This window comes from Pseudophryne corroboree, chromosome 5 (assembly GCF_028390025.1).
Source record: "Pseudophryne corroboree isolate aPseCor3 chromosome 5, aPseCor3.hap2, whole genome shotgun sequence".
Lineage (NCBI taxonomy): Eukaryota > Metazoa > Chordata > Amphibia > Anura > Myobatrachidae > Pseudophryne > Pseudophryne corroboree.
Genome location: NC_086448.1, coordinates 528,855,871 through 528,877,908, shown reverse-complemented (window position 1 = coordinate 528,877,908; position 22,038 = coordinate 528,855,871). Strand labels below are relative to the sequence as shown.

At 47.5% G+C, this 22,038-nt stretch overlaps 1 long non-coding RNA gene across 1 annotated transcript in view; it reads left to right on the top strand.

Annotated features, from left to right (window-relative positions):
* The window catches only part of LOC134927974 (uncharacterized), a 117,261-nt gene that overhangs the window by 5,950 nt on the left and 89,273 nt on the right, over nt 1–22,038 (top strand). The window contains exon 2 of the long non-coding RNA XR_010177795.1: nt 2,906–3,019. This is a non-coding gene — a long non-coding RNA (uncharacterized LOC134927974). The remainder of the gene's footprint in view (nt 1–2,905; nt 3,020–22,038) is intronic.

The window sequence follows — 22,038 nt, the reverse complement described above, 5'->3', positions numbered from 1 at the left end:
GCTCTGTACTTGGGGGATGTCTGTTCCCCCGGTGGTGGGCAATCTGTTAGTAATGGGAGTGGCATAATGCTCCCAACAGGTATATTGGCGCTAAAGAGGATAAGTACAATACTTATAAGGTGGCATATGGCACTGGGGAAGTGGGTGTAGTACCACAATTGAGACCCATGGACACTAGTCTGACATGGCTTGACCGGCCCTTCAACTAGTGAAGTAGTAGTCTCCAGTGATTGTGAATATCAATCTGGAGTACATGTACTCATAGCAAGGAGGAAGAGGGGAGGGGGGGGGGGGGGGGCAGTGCAACAATGGTGACCCGTGGTAGGGTTATGCCATTGGAGGGTTGGAGGTAATGTTGTAATAGGGACCTATGGCCACAGAAGGTATGTGCTAGACACCCCTTTTTTTCAAATAAAATTGTAAATACTTTTATAGAAAACAATACAAAAAATGTTTTTTTTTCCACTAAACCAAAAATACCATAAACAAATTTGCAATACATAGGCATGTGAGTCAAGCATAAAGAACATTACATGCAGTTATGAGCAATATACAATAAACACAGGGCTGGTTCTAGACCTTGTGGTGCCCAGAGCGAACTTTCCTTTGGCAGTGGACAGTGTGCGAACAATATAGGGGTGTGGCTTCATGGGGAAGGGGAGTGGCCACAAAATAGTACCAATTCACATTACACCACAGAGTAGTGTCCGTCAGAGTACACCACACAGTAGTACCCCTTATACACATTACATCAGCTAGAGCCCCTTTAATACATGTTACGTCAGGTAAAGTGTAACAAGTAGATTTCACCAGCCAGGAACAGCAATAGATACATTGTAATAGGTGGGATCTCACTGGCCAGATAATAATAGATCCATTGTAACAGGTGTGATTTCACCAGCCAGGTATTAATAGCGACCTGTAATAAGATGGATCTCACAGGGGGGACAGGAGTAGATACAATGTAACCAGTGGGATCCCACAGCCCGGCAGTAGTATGTAATCAGTGGGGATCCCACAGCCCGGCAGTAGTATGTAATCAGTGTGGATCCCACAGCCCGGCAGTAGTGTGTAATCAGTGGGGATCCCACAGCCCGGCAGTAGTATGTAATCAGTAGGGATCCCACAGCCCGGCAGTAGTATGTAATCAGTGGGGATCCCACAGCCCGGCAGTAGTAATGTAACAAGTGGGTTCTGTCCTCCTCTAGATCATGTGCAAAGCCCTCTCCTGCAGGATCTCGACCCACACTGTGATCCTAGACTTGTTATAAGTCCAGCCAGATTCTGAGTAACACTCACTCCTGAAGTTCTGAAAGTTCTGTGATTTGGACGCTGTCCCTAGACATGATGGAGCGAGGGAGGCTCTGAGAGGCCCCTGGCAGATCTGGCTATTCTCTCACAATATCGCCCCTAGCAGCTTGTCCGTATGTCAGCAATGGTCTGAGCCAGCCCATGGCAGCTGATCCGGTTCTGCCAGCCAGACAGGTGCAGCCCTGATACCAGAAAGAGTGTGCTGAGCCGGCAGGGCCGGCAACAGAAATCTTGGGGCCCGGTACAGTAATATCTCTGCGGGCCCCCCCACCCGGCCCTAAAAACATTGTCTGCACTATGTTCTTCCCCACGACCGTCACATGCACCTCCCTGGGATGTAGTTATGATCCCGGCAGCCGGGATCCTGGTGGTCAGCATACCGACGCCGGGATCCCGGACGCCAGAATGCCGGCAGGGGGCCCAGCCATATTCCCACTTGTGGGTATCCCGGCGTCAGTATGCTGACCACCGGGATCCCGACCGCCGGTCACCCGATCCCAACCCCCGCCTGCCTAATACAATACTGATATATTGGGATCATCTCTTTCCAAAATTAAGATTCCCAGACACACAATGGCCAGGCATTTTGTACTGTCTGTGCTGAGCAGCAGATGAGCCTGAAAGACCAGTCACCACCACACAGACATTCTGCTCTGATCTCATCTGACATGCATGCATGCAGATGCATCTATATGTGCAGAATGCTGCATGCATATTGTGCCTGCCTGCCCGCAGCCCAACCCAAACCAATCCCAAAGCCCCAAACCAAGCCCAAATCCCTAAACATTCTGGAGTTGGAGAGCCTTACCAGCAGCAACACACAGCCGCCGGCGCCGCTAATTGACCAGGCTCAGAATCCCGCAGTACTGTCCTGGGCCACTCCTGCTTGGCGCTCCGGCTCCTTACAGCTCACACAGCAGAGACAGGGAGGCGTGCGGTGAGGACTCGAAGAGGAGGGGCGGTCCGGACGGCCGTCATCGTGTGTGACTGGTGCAACGTCAGTGCACTGCACAGCATACAGCACGGCCGGGGACTGGCTGGCTCAGGCTGACAGCTGACCTGGCTGGGGCTGTGCACTGAGGGGGTGACCACACGGCTTGGGGGGATGGGGGGGTGCTGCCGCAAAAAACAACAACTCAACCACACAGCGGGCCGCAAGCGGCTGGTGCGGTGCCGCGAGTTATAGAATTATGTACATTTATTATGATATGCTGCCACCGCTGGACCTTGGGGCCCCTCACAATGACGGGGCCCGGGACGGGTGTCCCCTTTGACCCCCCCTGTCGCCAGGCCTGTGAGCCGGGAGCAGGTCCCCTGGCCCCCGATTCTCTCTTGAAACTGAACAGGGGTTTGGTGTATCCTTTCTTGCAGAATGAGCTTTTTTACCACAGCACTTATAGTAAATATTAAATTTTTAAACTTAATTAAATGTAAAAAAAATTGAACATAAAAGGTTACAAGGCGTAGCGGTAGAAGTCTTATTTAATTATTTCATTTCCGGAATGCAATATGTAGTTGTGTAACTACTAATTTTACTTTTATTTTGCCATTGCTGCTTGCCTCCCTCTAAATAGTTACATGTTCTTTATTCTAGTGCATTGGCTGTTAATAAAAGCCCGTTCGACAGATGTTTCCATTTCAGGTGTTATTCCAACTGTCAACAGATTCTGTTCCTTTCTCCGGATATACTTGTTATCAGCTTTCTTTGGTGAGTGATTTTCTTCCACTCTTGCCCTTTGCCAAGGTTATATTGTACTTGTTTTGTTCTTTGCTATAGACTCATTAATTCCTGATTTGTAAGTATGTCTGATGTTATATGAATTATCACCATTATTAGCATATAGTACTGTATTTTTACTTAAATTTTTCATGGCTATATACTTTTTGTTAATGTTATTCTACTTCACAATTAAATCCAGTTGTAAAGGACCATTATAGAGCTGAAAATAATAGAGTTGGACACAATTTATGCTATATAAAAGGTGTATTTTTTTAAAGGATGCTTTAGGTTTTTTGCTTCTATATATTATATCAGGGATTACCCATGATCTGACCTAGGCCCTGACTAAGGGCCTTGACCTCCCTAGGTTTGTAGTTCCCCCACAATGTTTACTTTCATATTCACTGGGCCTAAGGGGGACATGTACTAAGCAGTGATAAAAGTGGAGAAGTGAGCCAGTGGAGAAGTTGCCCACGGCAACCAATCAGCTTATCTGTATACTTTTAAAGTATGCAAATTATAAATGTTACGTCAATGCTGACTGGTTGCCATGGGCAACTTTTCCACTGGCTCACTTCTCCACTTTTATCACTGCTTAGTACATATCCCCCTAAATCACCAGAAATGCCCAGACTGGGCCTAAATCACCAGACATGCCTGTACTGGACCCACTACCGAAGAGCAGCCCTGAGCCAGCTCAGCCGTGCAGGTGTGCCCAGCCTTCCGGCACTGCGCACATGCGCGTAATATACAGTGGCATTTACAGACTGCAGCAGCCGCCTGCAGTCTCACAGCTGTGCTGTATCCAATGGACAAGAGATACCCCCTTGCTGTTGTCTCTTCTGGGTCCTGGCATCCTCACTCACCATTGTGACAGTCTATGTTTAGCAATAGTAGAGGAAAAATTAGCGCCTAACAGTGTAAAAATCAGGTCATATTACATACCACACTCCTAAGTCAGTGAGTGTAAAGTGCAAGTGCACAATTAAAAAGGAAAACTTTTTCTGCTTATCTTTTTGCATGTTTCTTCGGTCACATGATCAACCATAGAATTCAGCATATAGAGGATAAAAAAGAAATAAAACATAGGGCCTTATTCAGCTTCAGATGCAGTTCTGCGATTATAGCACAACAGAGGCGTAGCATGAAGCAATGGCACCCGGAGCAAACTCACATCACGGCGCGTCCCCCCCCCACACACACCCTTGGTCCCACACTCTTATTCCCCCGGGGCCCTTATCACCTCACAACTGTCCCCAGCCCTCATCAGCTCAGCATCTCATCATCTTCCTGAGCCCCTCAACACCATCCTCAGTCCCTCAACACTGCCCTCACCCACAGCCCCATCACCATTCTCAGCAACATCACCTTCCTCAGCCAGAGCTCCCATAATCAGCCTCAGACTCCTGCCCTATCACCATCCTCAGCCCCCTGCCCCATCACCATCTTCTGTTACCTGCCCCATCACCTTTCTCTGCCCCCTGTCCCATCACCATCCTTAGCCCCCTGCCCTTGCCCCATCACCATCCTCTGTCCCTTGCCCCATCACCATACTCATGACCCAGTCACATCACCATCCTCAGTTCCAGTTTAATTATGTTCTCATACCATCGCCTGCCTCTCCTATGGAGCCGGAGCCTCCTCTTGTACAGACACATGGGTGACTGGAGCTAAGCAGCTTCCAGTTAGAACCCTGCTGTGCGTGCTGCTCTGTCTCACTACTGCCGCCATCCCGGGCCGCGTCTGTGAAAAGACTACAAAGGACGAGCGGCGTGAGTAACGGTCCCTGCAGCGCCGCCGCTGCCCTCTGAAGTTTCCAGCGCCTGGAGCATTCGCTCCACTGGAACAGCCCTCCCTACGCTCCTGAGCACAACTGCAGCTGCTGAGAATCACACAGCAAGAGCCGTCCAGCATGTTAAAAGACTGTCTAGTACAGAACAAGCCACCGACCGATGAGTTTGCAATACTGTGATTACAGGGCTACTCAAAATAATAAGAATACAGTTGCGCCAGGTGCCATGTTTTAAGTCACAGCAATCGCAGCTGACGTCAGTAAAAAACCTAAATTGGAATTCCTAAGCAAATTATCACCCCAGATTATATGCACTTAGTTGCCTAATTATAGATTGTAAATACCAAATTGCTTTCTAACAAATATTTAAAATGCCCGCTCTAATATATATTGTAAACGCCTGCACATCTTATTACCATGTGCCATGAATGTGCGCTATACATCGCAAAACACTGCATCCCATAAGAGAAAACAATACACCCACACATTATCTGAGTTCCAAAGCTCATTGATGTATATATTTGTTATTAAAAGGATATGTATTCAATATATCACAATGTACAGTATACATATAGTTACATGGTTACAATTTATACAGTAAGCAGTTAATACATACAGTTACAGGCCAGCGATACAATTACCATATCTTTCTCATATAAATTCGTCCCTCCGTATAACTCTCTCTCTCTCTGTAAAATCATGCAGGAACTGGGCAGACAGCATCTCCATCATCGTCTGGGACAAAACAGCAACTAGCAACTGTTTGTCTCTGTAATGTGTTATCTCATTTTAAGGGAGGGAACTTTCTCATTCATGATGAGTCACTGAAGTACCAAAAAAAACCAAGTGGCGCTTAACAATCATATAGTATAAAATATTTAATAAAAATACACATTAAATACAATGCAACAACCTCCCGGGGGTGTAAGACAATTAATAAAACATCACAATAATGTTGTGCAGCAGTGTGATAGATCAAAACACCTGATATTTGGTTAGAATACAGGTTGCAAACATGAAAAATAGCCACTGTTGGCACAAGAGTCTCGGGATTACACAAAAAACAATATGTACACACTTGAAGGTGCAGCTGCAGAATAATTTCCAACTGTGTGACTCACAGTGGCATGCCCACAGGGTGGTACCCGTGACCCGGGTTGGAGTAGATTTGTTCAACAGATATTAGCAATGTACACAGATAGTTGAAAAAAATATATAGAAATATAAATATGGTAAGTGAACCTGTTACCGCTGGGCAGGAGCTTTCGATTCCTGCTCCCTGGTGTTGTCCCGTTAACCAGGGAGATGATATACACCAGAGCCTCAGCGGGATGAAGCAGTGTTGTAATATGTGGGAGACTTGATTCGGGCGTCCTCACCGAGACGCTGCTGCATGCGGGAGCTCCGTGTCCCCTTTCACATTGGTCGTTTGCCGATGGAGCCGGAGTGGCAGGGGCCCGGCCAGAAGCACCGATCAACAGCCCGTCTGACGCTCGTATCACCCGTCAGTGTGGTAGCGGCTGTGGCTGAGGGCCGCGCGGGGTTGAAGCTGCGGGCTGGGGCGCTTGTACTGCAGCCGTCGGTCTGGTTTCCCGTGCACGGCTCAGATGGAGATGGAAGTACACAGCGGTACCGGTCCTCATGAAATTTCCTGTATTCCTTAACGCGTTTCAACGCCAGCAGGGCGTCTTCCTCAAAAGGCAGGTATGATGAGTCACTGGTCTGTTCGTATGCGAAACAGGTTCAGCCTTGAAGACATCCAAAGGGCTGGCCTGAGTTTCCTGTCCACCACCTGTTTCTGTAAATGTCTATTGTCCTAATAAGAGTGATTTTAGCTTTCATACATTTAATCATAACTATTTGTTGCAATGTCCTACAACTTAATAACAAGTATCAAATGAATCTGCACATTAATCTGCTTGCTTTAATACCAAATATCACAGGTCTATCTTGCTTCATTCCAATAATACACATACATGACATTACTCCATTATATAATTTTAAATCTTTATGATGTCTGGCGCTTGATATTATTATAATTATGTGCTGTATGAAATAAGTGTTGAATCCATCTCTGTGGCATGTCCGTGTAAATGCGTGTGTTACCATATATTGCTGTGCTCGCTGCGCATATTTGCAAGCATAGCGACTTATTTGTGTTCTTTCTATGTAATATTTTTGACTTCGACAGTCCACCCTTTGACAGTAAACAATAACTGCCATCAATTATTAATATAAGAAAAAAATATTTCAGACAATAATCGGTGACCTAGACACAAGTATGTATTCATTTCGCAAATCAGACACTTGACTATATTTGGGGAAGACAGGGAGGAGGACGAGACATCCTCTATATGCACTTGGCGGTCACGGGACCACTGGTTGGGTGTGGGACAACATTCAACCTATAGAGTATGCTGGGACAGTGCTTTGGCCTATAATGTCTGATTTGCAACGAACATTTCACACATACATGTACCTACGTCTTTGTACACTGATGTTTGGATTCGATTGAGGTTCTGCTGGGTAGATGAAAAAGACACAAACAAATCGTGAAAGTGACATAAAATTTTCATGATCTACATTTCTCTTATGTCCTAGAGGATGCTGGGGACTCCGTAAGGACCATGGGGGGTATAGACGGGCTCTGCAGGAGATAGGGCACCTAAAAAGAACTTTGACTATGGGTGTGCACTGGCTCCTCCCTCTATGCCCCTCCTCCATATCTCAGTTAGATCTTGTGCCCAGAGGAGAATGGGTGCACTGCAGAGAGCTCTCCAGAGTTTTCTGTGGAAAAATAATTTTGTTAGGTTTTTTATTTTCAGGGAGTCCTGTTGGCAACAGGCTCCCTGCATCGTGGGACCGAGGAGAGAGAAGCAGAGCTGGCTTGTTAAGTTGGGCACTGCTTTTAAGGCTACTGGACACCATTAGCTCCAGAGGGAGTCGGAACACAGGTCTCACCTGGGGTTCGTCCCGGAGCCGCGCCGCCGTCCTCCTCACAGATGCCGAAGGTAGAAGCAGATAGAGAAGACAGATGACATCTTAGGCGGCAGAAGACATCAGATCTTCATGAGGTTAGGCGCGCAGCGGTAAGCTGCGTGCCATTGCTCCCACACACACACACAGAGTAGCACTGAAGGGTGCAGGGCGCATTTTGGCATAAATACAGTGGGATTAGACTGCGGAGGCAGTAAATCGCTGTTCCCCCGCCATTTTATTGAAAAATCACTGGGACCGAAGCCCGCCGTCGGGTGGGCGGGGCTTGATCCTCAGCACTAACCAGCGCCATTTTCTCCACAGAAGCTGAATGATAAAGAAAACGCTGGCTACCTGGTCTCTCCCCTGCTGAACACAGGCTGGAAAAAAGAGGAGGGGGGCATTTTGGCGACGCAGTGAGTGGGAATTGACATAATATATATAAAAAAGCGCTATCTGGATATATATATATATATTATTTTTTTTCCAGTGTTGTTAAGCGCTGGTGTGTGCTGGCATACTCTTTCTCTGTCTCTCCTTAGGACCTGGTTGGGGTTTTGTCCCCTTATAGGTTAATCCCTGTGTGTGTGTGTGTGGGGTGTCGGTACGTGTGTGTCGACATGTCTGAGGCGGAAGGCTTCTCCAAGGAGGAGGTGGAGCAAATGAGTGGTGAGTCCCCGTCGGTTGTGCCGACTCCAGATTGGATGGACATGTGGCATACGTTGCATGCAAGTGTGGCATCTTTACATAAAAGGCTTGATAAGGCTGGTTTAGGGGGGACATCAGGCGGTCAATCCTCGGATTGGACCGACTCACAGGGCCCGTCGGGGTCTCAAAAGCGTCCCTTAACACAAGACACTACTACCGACACGGATTCTGATTCCAGTGTCGACTATGACGAAGTAAAATTGCACCCTAGGGTGACTAAAACCATTCAGTGTATGATTGTGGCAATAAGGGATGTGTTGCATATTGTGGATGAACCCTCGGTCTCCGACACAAGGGTACACATGTTTAAGGAAAAGAAACAGATTATTAATTTTTTCCACATCTCATGAATTAAATGAGTTCTTTGGAAAAGCTTGGGAGACTCCGGATAAGAGACCGCAGATCCCCAAAAGAAATGTTATGGCATACCCTTTCCCTAAGCAGGACAGGGAGATTTGGGAATCACCCCCCACTGTGGACAAGGCCCTGACGCGCTTGTCCAAGAAAGTGGTGCTACCGTCTCCTGACACGGCCCTTAAGGACCCTGCAGATCGCAGGCAAGAAACTACCTTAAAGGGTATTTATTCTCATACGGGTGCTGTGTTAAGACCGACAATTGCGTCGGCATGGGTGTGTAGCGCAATTGCAGCTTGGACAGATGAGCTGACAGATCAATTTGATACTATGGATAAGGATACTATATTCCTAACTCTAGCCCATATAAAAGACGCAGTCTTATTTATGAGGGATGCTCAAAGGGACATTGGATTGCTAGCTTCTAGGGCCAATGCCATGTCTATCTCAGTGAGAAGATCCTTATGGACTCGCCAATGGACGGGTGATGCGGATTCCAAAAAACATATGGAAGTACTACCCTATAAGGGTGATGTATTGTTTGGGGATGGGCTGACGGACCTGGTTTCCACAGCTACAGCAGGTAAATCAAATTTTTTACCATATATTCCCCAACAGCAAAAGAAAGCAACACCCTATCAGATGCAGTTCTTTCGGTCGCACAAGTCCAAAAGAGGTCGGGGATCCTCTTTCCTCGCCAGAAGTAAGGGCAGAGGCAAGAGAGCACCTGCTTCGGCAGGTGCCCAGGAACAAAAGTCCTCCCCGGATGCTCCAAAAACCACAGCATGACGCTGGGACTCCCCTGAGGGAGTCCGCACCGGTGGAGGCACGTCTTTGACTTTTCAGTCAGGCCTGGGTCAGTTCGGACCTGAATCCCTGGGTGTTGGAAATAGTTTCCCAGGGTTACAAATTGGAATTCGAGGATGTGCCCCCGAGCCGATTTTTCAAATCGGCCCTACCAGCTTCCACATCGGAAAGGGATGTAGTGTTAGCTGCAATTCAAACGCTGTGTATACAGCAAGTGATAATCAAGGTTCCCCTGCACCAGCAGGGAAGAGGTTACTATTCAACCCTATTTGTGGTCCCGAAACCGGACGGTACGGTCAGACCGATTTTGAATCTGAAATCTCTAAACCTGTACTTAAAAAGATTCAAATTCAAAATGGAATCTCTCAGAGCAATAATAGCCAACATGGAGGAGGGGGAGTTTATGGTGTCTCTGGACATAAAGGATGCATACCTTCATGTCCCCATATATGCCCCCCATCAGGAATACCTGAGATTCGTTGTACAGGATTGTCATTACCAATTTCAGACGTTGCCGTTTGGACTTTCCACGGCCCCGAGGATTTTCACCAAGATAATGGCGGAAATGATGGTGGTCCTGCGCAAGCATGGAGTCACAATTATCCCATACTTGGACGATCTGCTGATAAAAGCGAGATCAAGAGAGAAATTGCTGAGCAGTGTGGCGCTCTCTCTGAGAGTGCTCCAGCAACACGGTTGGATTCTAAATCTACCAAAGTCACAGTTGATTCCGACAACTCGACTACCGTTCCTAGGTATGATACTGGATACGGAACAAAAGAAGGTCTTCCTCCCAATAGAGAAAGCCCAAGACATCCAGAACATGGTCAGAGACCTGCTAAAACCGAAAAGGGTGTCAGTTCACCAATGCACTCGAGTTCTGGGGAAAATGGTGGCGGCCTACGAGGCCATTCCCTTCGGAAGGTTCCATGCAAGGACTTTTCAATGGGACCTTCTGGACAAGTGGTCCGGGTCCCATCTGCATTTACATCGGAAAATAACTCTGTCCCCAGGAACCAGAGTGTCCCTCCTCTGGTGGTTGCAAAATGCCCACCTGCTTGAGGGTCGCCGGTTCGGGATTCAGGACTGGATCCTGGTTACCACGGACGCGAGCCTCCGAGGATGGGGAGCGGTCACACAGGGAAAGACTTTTCAGGGTCTTTGGTCAGACCAGGAGTCCTGTCTACACATCAATGTGTTGGAACTCAGGGCCATTTACAACGGCCTTCGACAAGCTGAGAGTTTTCTTCGAAACCTTCCGGTTCTGATTCAATCAGACAATGTCACAGCAGAGTCTCATGTGAACCGCCAAGGCGGGACAAGAAGCAGAGTCGCGATGGCGGAAGCCACAAGGATCCTTCGCTGGGTGGAAAATCATGTAAGCGCTCTGTCGGCTGTCTTCATTCCGGGAGTGGACAACTGGGAAGCAGACTTCCTCAGCAGACACGATCTCCATCCAGTAGAGTGGGGACTTCATCAAGAAGTCTTTGCAGATGTAACACGTCTTTGGGGAACTCCTCAAATAGACATGATGGCGTCACGCCTCAACAAAAAACTTCGGAGGTATTGCGCCAGGTCTCGGGACCCTCAGGCAGTAGCAGTAGACCCACTGGTAACACCATGGGTGTTCGAATCGGTCTACGTGTTCCCTCCTCTTCCTCTCATCACGAAAGTGTTGAGGATCATAAGACGAAGAAGAGTACAGACGATACTCGTTGTCCCAGACTGGCCTCGAAGGGCTTGGTACTCAGATCTACAAGAGATGCTCACAGGAGACCCCTGGCCTCTTCCTCTGAGGGAAGACCTGTTGCAGCAGGGGCCCTGTGTATTTAAAGACTTACCGCAGTTACGTTTGATGGCATGGCGGTTGAACGCCGAATCCTAGCAAAAAAGGGGATTCCGGAAGAGGTCATCCCTACTTTAATAAAGGCTAGGAAGGAGGTGACAATAAAACATTATCACCGTATCTGGTGAAAGTATGTGTCTTGGTGTGAGACCAAGAATGCACCTACGGAAGATTTTCATTTGGGTCGTCTTCTCCACTTCCTACAGACAGGAGTGGATATGGGCCTGAAATTAGGCTCGGTTAAGGTACAGATTTCGGCCCTCTCGATTTTCTTTCAGAAGGAATTGGCTTCTCTTCCAGAAGTCCAGACGTTTGTAAAGGGAGTGCTGCACATCCAGCCCCCTTTTGTGCCTCCAGTGGCACCATGGGACCTGAACGTGGTGTTGCAGTTCCTAAAATCACACTGGTTTGAAGCGCTTAACAAGGTTGAGTTGAAATTTCTTACCTGGAAGGTGGTCATGTTGTTGGCCTTAGCATCAGCAAGGCGAGTGTCAGAATTGGCGGCTTTGTCACACAAGAGCCCCTACTTGATTTTTCATGTGGATCGAGCTGAATTGAGGACACTTCCGCAATTTTTGCCTAAAGTGGTTTCGTCGTTCCATATGAATCAACCTATTGTGGTGCCTGTGGCTACCGGTGACCTGGAGGATTCCAGATCCCTGGACGTAGTCAGGGCCTTAAAAATTTATGTAGCCAGGACGGCTAGAATTAGGAAAACAGAGGCTCTGTTTGTCCTATATGCGGCCAATAAGATTGGCGCTCCTGCTTCAAAGCAGACTATTGCTCGGTGGATCTGTAATACGATTCAGCAGGCTCATTCTACGGCTGGATTGCCGGTACCAAATTTGGTTAAGGCCCATTCCACTAGGAAGGTGGGCTCTTCTTGGGCGGCTGCCCGAGGCGTCTCAGCTTTACAACTTTGCCGAGCTGCGACTTGGTCGGGGTCAAACACTTTTGCTAAATTCTACAAGTTTGATACCCTGGCTGATGAGGACCTAGCGTTTGCTCAGTCGGTGCTGCAGAGTCGTCCGCACTCTCCCGCCCGATTGGATGCTTTGGTATAAACCCCATGGTCCTTACGGAGTCCCCAGCATCCTCTAGGACGTACGAGAAAATAAGATTTTAAACCTACCGGTAAATCTATTTCTCCTAGTCCGTAGAGGATGCTGGGCGCCCGTCCCAGTGCGGAAACTCTGCAAGACTTGTATATAGTTGTTGCTTACATAAGGGTTATGTTACAGTTGACATCGGTCTTGGACCGTTACTGTTGTTTTTGTTCATACTGTTAACTGGTTATGTATGTTCCAGGTTACATGGTATGATTGGTGTGGGCTGGTATGAATCTTGCCCTTGGATTGCTAAATCCTGCCTTGTATTGTCCATCTCCTCTGGGCACAGTTCTCTAACTGAGGTCTGGAGGAGGGGCATAGAGGGAGGAGCCAGTGCACACCCATAGTCAAAGTTCTTTTTAGGTGCCCTATCTCCTGCGGAGCCCATCTATACCCCCCCATGGTCCTTACGGAGTCCCCAGCATCCTCTACGGACTAGGAGAAATAGATTTACCGGTAGGTTTAAAATCTTATTATTCCTATCATTTTCTGAACATTGTTTCCATTTCTGGAACGGTATGCTAGGTCTGTTTAATAATTGAACAAGGGTTATAAGTAGTGATGAGCGGATTTGGTTTTACTCGGTTTTACGCGGTTTTACTCGGTTCTCAAAACGGCATCTTATTGGCTCACGGATGTCACGTGTTTTGGATAGCCAATAAGATGCCGTTTTGAGAACCGAGTAAAACCGAGTAAAACCGAACCTCGCTCATCACTAGTTATAAGTAGTGTCCTTCCTAAATAACATAAACCTTCAGAGTTCGGGGAGAGCCACTCATAAACCTTTTTTCCACATATATTAATGAGCTCTTTATCTGCAATGTGTGAATAGCCATTGTCTGATTGTTCCTGATTACCTCTGAACTCCATAACTAATAGACCTTTGATTTTTTTCTCTGGCTTTAACAAACTGATCGGCTAATCCTGGGATCCTATAAGGAAATCACTCCTTCCTCCAGAACCAGTTCCAGTCCCAAACTCGACTCCACATAAAAAAAACTCGCAAAAATAGAATGTCCTGAAAAAAAGTTTGTCAGCGGGAAAGAGAGAAAAGAGAAATAGAACAAAACAACTCTTGTTCATAACAAATCAATTACAATGACTGGTCTTTCTGCAATCCTTTAGTACGCTCAGGTAGTGTTCAACAGTGCCGCCTCTCAGTCTTCACGGAACAGAGTCTCTGGTGATACTTTAGCGATCTCACTCCATTTACGAGTTCCTTCCGGACTACCGATTTTCCTGCAATGGGAATAGTGGACCTAAGTCCCTCTCTCGGCTACTTTCACTGGAACAGTGCTGTCAACAAAACTTGGTACGGTCTTTCCCACCTGTCTATTAGGCAACCTGAGCGTAAGAACAATCATACAGTCTCTTGGTTCACAATTAAGACAGTTAGTATTTGGCATACCAGCAATCAACAGTTTCAAGTTCTTTTGTCAAGTTCTCAAATGCTGGCTCATCTCGATAAAGTACTGTATTGTCACCTCATTGGTGTATTTCTGATCATTGTGCGGATCAATCATGACATGAGGTTGTCTTCCAAAAACAACAAAAAGACACAAATACCAAAACAAAAACAAATTTCAAAGAGGGTGATTCGTTAAGTGAAGATCTGGGAGTGGTTCCGATGCTACATAATACTAGTGGCAGTATCTATGATCACAATAGTACAATTTCAAGCTTTGCTCCTACTTCTAGGGGTACCATTGTCTACACACAAATTTCTGCGCAATTTTTCTTTGCGGTATACACAGCAGCATCCGTGGTGGCAGGAAATGCCTCTACCCAGTTTGAGAAAACATCAGTGCACACCAATACATAACAATAATTCCTAAAGGGTGTTAACTGTACGAAGTCATTGTGTGTTTGCAATGTACAGTACCATGAGCATAACTCGAAAAAAAAGAAAAAAGAAACATCTCTAGAGGAGAGAAAGAAGAAGAAAATGAAAAAGAAAATGTCAGGTTTGCCATTCATCAACAGGCATATCAGTGCCTATACAACATTTCCCTTCACCAGTATTTTCATCCTTTCTCCACCCTTTGTGCATGACAAGGCACACTGCAGTAATACTGGTGTTATCATGCTATTGAGATATACTGGGTTTGAGCAGAACTCTGAAGGACCTAAGCATGTGGAGTTTGAACTGTACTTGGGTCCATGTGTTGTACCACCCTGTGTGAACGCAAAAGATGAAGAGGAAACTATAGAGAAACAGAATAGAGGTTGGTGACAGATGAGTTTGTAGAGGTGGAGAAGATTTTATAAAAATTTTACAACTGGATTGGGCACTACGGGGAAGTGATTCTCTACTTGGTCTACTCCCCTTAAAAAAATTATGTGTTTGTCGTATCGCTATTGGGACTATCCCAGCCATCAATCCAGTGTCTTGTCCATCCTAAGTTCGTAGGGAACCCGGTATCTGTGAGATAATTTCCTCTACCTGTGATGGACATGAATCTAGAACCATGAAATGCAACATTAGTCTTCGTTGGTATCCAACATACTTTGTGCTTCCTGGGCGGGAGCACGCTATATGTATACCATATCTAACAAAATTCCTGTTAAGTTAATCAGGGGCCATTTCTGCTAGGAAAAAGAAGCAAAAGTTTAGAGGCCCCATCTTAACCCCAGCAAGTTTTGTCAAAGGGTAATGTTGCATTTATTTTGTTCTTCCCATTAGCCAAATCTGTGTTTTCTATATGGCTTATGAGTCCTTACTATATGTCCCTTGGTCCCGTCTATGTGTTTAATAATGTGGCTTGTGTTTTTTGTCTAGGGGGTCTATATTGACTATGTGTCTTACTACTCCTACAATCTCTGGCAAAATGCCCTTCCTTCCTACAAGTGTAACATATTATTGACCATTAGGGATCTGGGGTTTGGACTGATGGGTCTTTCCTGTATGTGCTAGTATACTTACCGTCCTCAACCTCTCCACCTGTTGTTCTCTGCGCCTAGCACTATTCTTGTGATGTTCAATAGCACACTTTCTAAGATTAGCTACTTTGACCTCTCTCCAATTTTGCAAAGAAGTCTGCACCCTGCCCTCAATGCCTTATTGAGCCCGTCCATTAGCACAGAGACAGCCACCTCCCATTTGCCGAATTAGTGTTTACCAGTGATCTTATCCAGATGGAGAGTTTTCTATTACTGCAAAAGACAAAAAATTTTTTTTAACAAGCTTCTAGGTCATGCAAAGTATTCATTCAATCCTTCTCATCCCGTATTAAGGACTGCACATGGTTCAACAAACATTTCCGAGCTCATCTTGACTAGGGGCATTACTAGGAATGAATACTTCTTATATGGTAACTGAAAGAAATACCCGGGGGTTACCCTGTCTCTGTCTGCTTTCCTACTGGCAAATACTAATGTGTGGACAGGTTTTTCTCCATTTCTGACGTTACTTTCTTGATTTTTGTTTTATTTTTTGGTTTTACTATATATGTACACGAATGATACCATACTTACCAGTTCCACTGGTCTCAGCCACTTCCCCCACAGGCTACTGCTCTTCTTTTACCGGTTGGATACACCTCTGAGTGCATGAGAAATAGATGAAAACAATCAGGTCACCTTCTCCTCCTGAATAAAACTTCAACATTCATTAGTACATATATAGGTTACAGTCATATTTTTCATATTTTTATTATTTTCTATAGTTTGTATGCTGGCTGTAACTGCTTCCACATCTACATATGGCGGTGTACTTGCATTCTCTTTTTCTTCCTACTTGTTTATTGTTGCTACAAGTTCAAACAGTTCTTATATTTTCTGTAACGTCCTAGTGGATGCTGGGGACTCCGTAAGGACCATGGGGAATAGACGGGCTCCGCAGGAGACTAGGCACTCTAAAGAAAGATTTAGTACTACCTGGTGTGCACTGGCTCCTCCCTCTATGCCCCTCCTCCAGACCTCAGTTAGAATCTGTGCCCGGCCAGAGCTGGGTGCTTTTAGTGAGCTCTCCTGAGCTTGCTAATAAGAAAGTATTTTAGTTAGGTTTTTTTTATTTTCAGAGAGCTTCTGCTGGCAACAGACTCTTTGCTACGTGGGACTGAGGGGAGAGAAGCAAACCTACTAACTGCGGCTAGGTTGCGCTTCTTAGGCTACTGGACACCATTAGCTCCAGAGGGATCGAACACAGGACCTGACCTTGTCGTCCGTTCCCGGAGCCGCGCCGCCGTCCCCCTCGCAGAGCCAGAAGTCAGAAACCGGCAGAAGCAAGAAGACATCGAAATCGGCGGCAGAAGACTCCTGTCTTCACATGAGGTAGCGCACAGCACTGCAGCTGTGCGCCATTGCACCCACACTACCCACACACTCCGGTCACTGTAGGATGCAGGGCGCAGGGGGGGCGCCCTGGGCAGCAATTAGGATACCTCTTGGCAAAAGGACACATATATACAGATGGGCACTGTATATATGTATGAGCCCCCGCCATTTTATTACACAGACCCGGGACAGAAGCCCGCCGCTGAGGGGGCGGGGCCTTCTTCCTCAGCACTAACCAGCGCCATTTTCTCTTCACAGCTCCGCTGAGAGGAAGCTCCCCAGGCTCTCCCCTGCAGTATCAAGGTAGAAAAAGGGTAAAAAGAGAGGGGGGGCACATAAATTTAGGCGCAAATTATCATAAACAGCAGCTACTGGGTAAACACTAAGTTACTGTGTAATCCCTGGGTTATATAGCGCTGGGGTGTGTGCTGGCATACTCTCTCTCTGTCTCCCCAAAAGGCCTTGTGGGGTCCTGTCCTCAATTAGAGCATTCCCTGTGTGTGTGCGGTGTGTCGGTACGTTTGTGTCGACATGTTTGACGAGGACGGTTACGTGGAGGCAGAACAAGTGCAAGTGACTGTGGTGTTGCCGCCGACGGCGCCGACACCTGATTGGATGGATATGTGGAAGGTGTTAAATGATAACGTAAGCTCCTTGCATAAAAGGTTGGATAATCAGTCAGGGTCTCAACCCGTGTCTGATTCTGCAGCTCAGAGGCCGTCAGGGTCTCAAAAGCGCCCACTATCCCAGTTGGTTGACACAGATGTCGACACGGATTCTGACTCCAGTGTCGATGACGATGAGGCAAAGTTGCAGCCTAAAATGACTAAAGCCATCCGATACATGATTATAGCAATGAAGGATGTATTGCACATATCGGAGGAAAACCCTGTCCCTGACAAAAGGGTGTATATGTATGGGGAGAAAAAGCAAGAGGTGACTTTTCCCCCTTCACATGAATAAATGAATTATGTGAAAAAGCATGGGATTCCCCCGATAAGAAAGTGCTGATTTCCAAAAGGTTACTTATGGCGTACCCTTTCCCGCCAACGGACAGGATGCGCTGGGAATCCTCCCCTAGGGTAGATAAAGCTCTGACACGCTTATCTAAAAGGGTGGCCCTGCCGTCACAGGATACGGCCGCCATAAAGGATCCTGCAGATAGGAAGCAGGAAAGTATCCTGAAGTCTGTTTATGCACACTCAGGTACTATACTGAGGCCGGCTATTGCGTCGGCCTGGATGTGTAGTACTGTAGCAGCATGGACAGATAATCTGTCTGAGGAAATGGATACCTTAGACAAGGATACCATTTTACTGACCCTGGGGCATATAAAAGACGCTGTCCTATATATGAGGGATGCCCAGAGGGACATTTGCCTACTGGGCTCTAGAATAAATGCAATGTCAATTTCTGCCAGAAGGGTCCTGTGGACTCGGCAATGGACAGGTGATGCCGACTCCAAAAAGCACATGGAGGTGTTACCTTACAAGGATGAGGAATTGTTTGGGGACGGTCTCTCGGACCTAGTTTCCACAGCTACGGCTGGGAAGTCAAACTTTTTGCCATATATTCCCTCACAGCCTAAGAAAGCACCGTATTACCAAATGCAGTCCTTTCGATCACAGAGAAGCAAGAAGGTCAGAGGTGCGTCCTTTCTGGCCAGAGGCAGGGGTAGAGGAAAGAAGCTGCACCATTCAGCTAGTTCCCAGGAACAGAAGTCCTCCCCGGCTTCCACTAAATCCAACGCATGACGCTGGGGCTCCACAGGAGCCAGGAGCGGTGGGGGCGCATCTCCGAAATTTCAGCCACCAGTGGGTTCGCTCACAGGTGGATCCCTGGGCTATACAGATGTGTCTCAGGGATACAAGTTGGAATTCGAAGTGATGCCCCCTCACCGTTACCTCAAATCGGCCCTGCCAGCTTCCCCCATAGAAAGGGAAGTAGTGTTAGCGGCAATTCATATATCTCCAGCAGGTGGTGGTGAAGGTTCCCCTCCTTCAACAAGGAAGAGGATACTATTCCACAATGTTTGTGGTACCGAAACCGGACGGTTCGGTCAGACCCATATTGAATTTAAAATCCCTGAACATTTATCTGAAAAGATTCAAGTTCAAAATGGAATCGCTCAGAGCGGTCATTGCAAGCCTGGAAGAGGGGGATTATATGGTGTCTCTGGACATCAAGGATGCGTACTTGCATGTCCCCATTTATCCACCTCATCAGGAGTACCTCAGGTTTGTGGTACAGGACTGTCATTACCAATTCCAGACGTTGCCGTTTGGCCTGTCCACGGCACCGAGAATATTTACCAAGGTGATGGCGGAAATGATGGTGCTCCTTCGGAAGCAAGGGGTTACGATTATCCCATACTTGGACGATCTCCTCATAAAGGCGAGGTCCAGGGAGCGGTTGCTGATCAGCGTAGCACTCTCTCAGGAAGTGGTGCAACAGCACGGCTGGATTCTGAATATTCCAAAGTCGCAGCTGATTCCTACGACGCGTCTGCCCTTCCTGGGCATGATTCTGGACACAAACCAGAAAAAGGTGTTTCTCCCGGAGGAGAAGGCTCAGGAGCTCGTGACTCTGGTCAGAGGCCTCCTAAAACCAAAACAGGTATCGGTGCATCACTGCACGCGAGTCCTGGGAAAGATGGTGGCGTCATACGAAGCCATTCCCTTCGGCAGGTTCCATGCGAGGATCTTTCAGTGGGATCTGTTGGACAAGTGGTTCGGATCGCATCTTCAGATGCATCGGCTGATCACCCTGTCCCCCAGGGCCAGGGTGTCTCTTCTGTGGTGGTTGCAAAGTGCTCACCTCCTCGAGGGCCGCAGGTTCGGCATACCGGACTGGGTCCTGGTGACCACGGATGCAAGCCTCCGAGGATGGGGGGCAGTCACTCAAGGAAGAAACTTCCAGGGGCTGTGGTCAAGTCAGGAGACTTGTCTGCACATCAATATCCTGGAACTAAGGGCCATATACAACGCCCTGAGTCAAGCGGAGCCTCTGCTTCGAAACCAACCAATGCTGATTCAGTCAGACAACATCACGGCAGTGGCCCATGTGAACCGCCAGGGCGGCACAAGAAGCAGGGTGGCAATGGCAGAAGCCACCAGGATTCTTCGTTGGGCGGAGAATCACGTACTAGCACTGTCAGCAGTATTCATTCCGGAAGTGGACAACTGGGAAGCAGACTTCCTCAGCAGGCACGACCTCCACCCGGGAGAGTGGGGACTTCATCAAGAAGTCTTCACGCAGATTGCAAATCGATGGGAACTGCCACAGGTGGACATGATGGCGTCCCGTCTCAACAAAAAGCTAAAAAGATATTGCGCCAGGTCAAGGGACCCTCAGGCGATAGCTGTGGACGCACTAGTAACACCGTGGGTGTTCCAGTCGGTCTATGTGTTTCCTCCTCTTACTCTCATACCAAAGGTGCTGAGAATTGTAAGAAAAAGAGGAGTGAGAACAATACTCATTGTTCCGGATTGGCCAAGAAGGACTTGGTACCCGGAATTGCAAGAAATGCTCACAGAGGACCCGTGGCCTCTGCCTCTCAGACAGAACCTGTTACAACAAGGGCCCTGTCTGTTCCAAGACTTACCGCGGCTGCGTTTAACGGCATGGCGGTTGAACGCCGGATCCTAGCGGAACAAGGCATTCCGGATAAAGTTATTCTTACGCTGATAAAGGCTAGGAAGGATGTGACAGCAAAGCATTATCACCGTATATGGCGAAAATATTTTACTTGGTGTGAGGCCAGGAAGGCCCCTACAGAGGAATTCCAGCTGGGTCGATTCCTGCACTTCCTACAGTCAGGAGTGACTATGGGCCTGAAATTAGGCTCCATAAAGGTCCAGATTTCGGCCCTATCCATTTTCTTCCAAAAAGAACTGGCTTCACTGCCTGAGGTTCAGACGTTTGTTAAGGGAGTGCTGCATATTCAGCCCCCTTTTGTGCCACCAGTGGCACCTTGGGATCTTAACGTGGTGTTGAGTTTCCTGAAATCCCACTGGTGTGAGCCACTTAAGACCGTGGAGCTAAAGTATCTCACGTGGAAAGTGTTCATGCTGTTGGCCTTAGCTTCGGCTAGGCGTGTGTCAGAATTGGCGGCTTTGTCATGTAAAAGCCCCTATCTGTTTTTCCATATGGATAGGGCAGACTTGCGGACTCGTCCGCAATTTCTGCCAAAGGTGGTGTCATCTTTTCATTTGAACCAACCTATTGTGGTGCCTGCGGCTACTAGTGGCTTGGAGGATTCCAAGTTGCTTGACGTAGTCCGGGCTTTGAAGATTTATGTGACCAGAACGGCTGGAGTCAGGAAGACTGACTCGCTGTTTGTCCTGTATGCATCCAACAAGCTGGGTGCTCCTGCTTTAAAGCAAACTATTGCTCGCTGGATCTGTGGCACGATTCAGCAGGCTCATTCTGCGGCTGGATTGCCGCATCCAAAATCAGTGAAAGCCCATTCCACAAGAAAGGTGGGCTCTTCTTGGGCGGCTGCCCGAGGGGTCTCGGCATTACAGCTTTTCCGAGCAGCTACTTGGTCGGGTTCAAACACATTTGCAAAGTTCTACAAGTTTGATACCCTGGCTGAGGAGGACCTTGAGTTTGCCCATTCGGTGCTGCAGAGTCATCCGCACTCTCCCGCCCGTTTGGGAGCTTTGGTATAATCCCCATGGTCCTTACGGAGTCCCCAGCATCCACTAGGACGTTAGAGAAAATAAGATTTTACTCACCGGTAAATCTATTTCTCGTAGTCCGTAGTGGATGCTGGGCGCCCGTCCCAAGTGCGGACTTTCTGCAATACGTGTATATATATAGTTATTGCTTACTAAAGGGTTATGTTATGTGGCATCAGTTGAGTGATGCTTGTTTGTTGTTCATACTGTTAACTGGGTAAGTTTATCTCGAGTTATACGGTGTGATTGGGTGTGGCTGGTATGAGTCTTACCCTGGATTCCAAAATCCTTTCCTTGTAATGTCAGCTCTTCCGGGCACAGTTTCCTTAACTGAGGTCTGGAGGAGGAGCATAGAGGGAGGCGCCAGTGCACACCAGGTAGTACTAAATCTTTCTTTAGAGTGCCCAGTCTCCTGCGGAGCCCGTCTATTCCCCATGGTCCTTACGGAGTCCCCAGCA